Genomic DNA, 4,218 nt, shown 5'->3' with positions numbered 1-4,218 from the left:
TCTACTGATTCCTATGTGTGCATGAAATCAGTACCCAGAATGAATGTGTCTTTTGAGTCTATCGAATTTGTGATAAAAGTGTCAAACCCGCTAGGCAAACATGTGTTAATTGACCAAGTATGTAGAAATTGTCCCTTGACAATTAAGGGTCATAGTTTTCTGGCTAACCTCATGTTGTTGCTATTTGATGAGTTTGATGTAATCCTTGGAATGGATTGGTTAACTTCTCATAGTGTTGTAGTGGCCTGTGGGAGGAAACCCATTAAGTTTAAATGTGAAGTTGGGAATGTTCTTCGGGTTGAACCAGAGGAACCAAATGACTCATCTGTAGTAATATCGTCTTTAACTGCTAAGAAATATTTGAGGAAAGGATATGAGGGTTATCTAGCTTTTGTGCTGAATAATCAAGTGTCCGAGTCGAAGATTCAATTGGTACCAATGGTTTGTGAGTTTATAGATGTGTTTCTAGAAGAGTTGCCCGGATTACCTCCAACCAGAGAAGTCGAGTTTGGCATCGAGTTAATACCTAGCATAACTCCTATATCGATTGCCCCGTATAGTATGGCACCAACGAAACTAAAGGACTTGAAAGTACAACTACAAGAGTTAACGGATAAGGGTTTCGGGAGACTGAGTTTTTCCCCGTGGGGTGCTCCAGTACTTTTTGTGAAAAATAAAGATGGGTCGATGAGGTTATGTATCGACTACAGACAGCTCAACAAAGTGACTTTGAAAATCAAGTATCCTTTGTGAAGGATTGATGACTTATTTGATCAGTTGAAGGGAGCCACTGTATTTTCCAAGATTGACCTCAGGTCAGGAAATTACCAATTAAGGGTTAAGGAGCTAGATGTACCGAAAACCGCATTTCAGATGAGGTACGGACAGTATGAGTTCCTCGTCATGCCCTTTGGCTTAACGAACACCCCAACGATTTTTATGGACCTGATGAGTCACATTTTCTGACCATATCTAGATAAGTTCATCGTCGTTTTTATCAACGACATATTGATTTATTCGCGTGATGGGAGTGAGCACGCGAAGCATTTGAGAATAGTTTTACAAACCTTGAGAGACAAGAAGTTGTACGCCAAGTTCAGTAAGAGAGAATTCTGGCTTAAAGAGGTCAGATTTCTAGGACACATTGTATCGGGTGATGGGATCAGAGTTGACCCAAGCAAGATCTCGGCTATTGTCGAGCAGAATCCTCTAAGGAATGTGACAGAGGTTCGAAGCTGTTTGGGTTTGGCTAGATACTACAAAATATTTGTGAATAGATTCTCTATGATAGCAACTCCAATGACAAGATTGTTGCAAAAAAGAAGTCAAGTTTGAATGGACAGAAATGCGCTAACAGAGTTTTGAAAAGTTAAAGGTTTTGTTGACTGAAGCCTTAGTGTTAGTGCAACCGGAATTAGGCAAAGAGTTTGTGATTTATAGCAACGCTCCTTGAATGGATTGGGGTGCATGCTCATGCAAGAAGGTAAAGTAATAGCCTACGCTTCCAGTTAGTTGAAGCTACATGAAAAAAATTACCCGACGTAGGATTTAGAGTTGGCCGCCATTATGTTTGCGTTGAAAATTTAGAGACACCATTTGTATAGCGAGAAATGCCGAGTGTACACCGACCATAAAAGTCTCAAGTATTTGATGACTTAGAAGGAGTTGAATCTACAGGAACGAAGATGGCTAGAGTTGATAAAGGATTATGAGTTGGTGATTGATTATCACCGAAGCAAAGCGAACTTGATCGCCGATGCCTTGAGTAGAAAATCATTATTTGTCTTGACAGCAATAGATGCCTTATTAGCCTTATTAGATGATGGTTCGGTTCTAGTAGAGTTGAGGGTTAAGCCGATGTTTCTATAAGAGATCTGTAAAGCTCAGAAAGGTGATAAGGATTTGCAAGCCAAGAGAACTCTGTGTGAGTCGGGGGTTGAATCAGACTTTCGGATTGGCACCGATGGGTGTATAATGTTCAAAGATAGAGTTTGTGTACCCAAGGACAACGAACTCATTCAAAAGATTCTACGAGAGGCACATAGTGGTTGCTTGTTTATCCACCCTGGTAGTGTGAAAATGTACAACGACCTGAAGAAAATGTATTGGTGGTTGGGAATGAAAAGAGACATTTCAAAGTTTGTCTCTAAGTGCCTAGTGCATCAGCAAGTGATGGCTGAACATCAAGTACCTTCGGGCCTACTTCAGCCTATCATGGTCCTTAAGTGAAAGTGGGATCTTATTACTATGGATTTTGTGATGGGTTTATCGGTAACCCCGATGAAAATAGGATGCTATTTAGGTTGTCGTGGATAGGTTAACAAAGTCGGCACATTTTATACCAGTGCGTACTGATTACTCTATTCAGAAACTAGCCGACTTGTACGTTTCTGAGATTGTAAGGCTTCATGGAGTGCCTCTATTGATTATTTCAGATAGATACCTGAGATTTACTTCGAGGTTTTGAAAGAAGTTACAAGAGGCATTGGGAACTAAATTGAATTTTAGCACGACATTTCACCCATAAACCGATGGTCAGCCAAAGAGAGTAATTTAGATTTTAGAAGACATGTTGCGATGTTGTGCTCTCGAGTTTCAAGGTAGTTGGGAAAGGTACGTACCAATGGTGGAATTCGCTTACAATAACAGTTATCAGTCAAGTGCAAAGATGGTGCCTTATGAGGCTTTATATAGGTGAAATTTTTGAAAGCCTTTATATTGGACGGAGCTCAGAGAGAGTCGGATTCACGGGGTCAATTTAGTCAAAGAGATTGAAGGGAAAGTTAAAGTAATTCACAACTATTTGAAGGCTGCCTCAGATAGACAGAAATCTTCTACGAATTTGAAACAAAAAAAGATCGAATTTTAAGTCAGTGATCAAGTATCTTTGAAAGGATCCCCATAGTGGAAAGCCCTCAAATTTGGTAGAAAAGGCAAGTTGAGTTCTCATTTCATTGGACCTTATGAGGTTACCGAGAGAGTAGGGCTTGTGGCCTATCGATTGGCTTTGCCATCAGAGCTAGAAAAGGTTTACAATGTGTTTTATGTGTTCATGTTACGTCAATATAGATCGGACCTTTCGCATATGATTGTGCCAAGAGAGGTAGAAATTCATCCGGACATGACTTATGGCTAAGATTCGGTCAAGGTTTTGGCTCGGGAAGTCAAATAGTTGAGCAATAAAAGTATCGCACTCGTGAAAGTTTTGTGGCATAGGCATGGAGTCGAAAAAGCCACATGGGAACCTGAGGAGACAATGAGAGATCAATACCCAAACTTGTTTGCCAATAAGATCTTCAGGGATGAAAATCCCTAAGGGGGAGAATTGTAACAGGCCAATTTTGAGCATAGTCGAAACAGTGGTTTGGAGACCACTAATCTGAGTTCAGAGAAAGTATGTTAGTATTATTTTAAGATTATATCATGTTTATATTAGTGCAAAAAAATTTTGGTGAAGTAAGTTTAGCATTTATGAGCTTAATTTTGAAAAATGACTAAAAAGGGTGTCAAATAGCTAGAGTACCTAAATTGGAGGTCTTTAAAGGGCAATTAGACCCTTTAGAATAGCATGGTCGGCCATAGGAGACAAAGGTGGTCAAAAGTAAAAAAAATTGGTGAAATTAGGTGTTGGAATTGAATAAAATAAAACAAATAGTAAAAGTTGTCGTTTTTTTTTTCATTCTCTCTTTGTTCTCCACCGATCTTTCTTTAAGAAAGTGGCCATGGAAGCTTGAAAAATTTTCAGCAACTAAAAGCCTTGGCAAGTAAGTGATTTGAGGGTTTTTCTTGAATATTTTTGTACTTTTGAGGTCCTTGTAGCATGAGCTTTCTAACAAGGGGACTATTTTGCAAAATGGTTGAAAGTCTAGGGTTTTTCCATGTTAGTCGACATGCTGTTTTCTAAAATTTTATGGAAGAAAATGAACCATGGTTGTGGAATAAACAACTTTTGTGAAGAGATTTCTCATGAAAACCCTAAAAAGGACCATTTTGCATAAGTTGTAAAATAGGTGATAAAGGTGTGAAATATTGAGAATTTTGGACTGCTTCTAGTGTAAAAAGTAATCGACTAGGCTTAAGATACGAAGAAATTTGATAAAAATCAATTTTTGGACCTAAGGGCAAAGTGGTCATTTTGTAAAAGTCTAGGGGCAAAATGGTCATTTTTCCCAATTTTAAGTTGTTGAGTATCTAGATTAATAAAATGATTAAATTTGT

This window comes from Gossypium hirsutum, chromosome A03, assembly GCF_007990345.1.
Source record: "Gossypium hirsutum isolate 1008001.06 chromosome A03, Gossypium_hirsutum_v2.1, whole genome shotgun sequence".
Taxonomy (NCBI): Eukaryota; Viridiplantae; Streptophyta; class Magnoliopsida; order Malvales; family Malvaceae; genus Gossypium; species Gossypium hirsutum.
Note: the sequence above shows the minus strand (reverse complement) of the source record.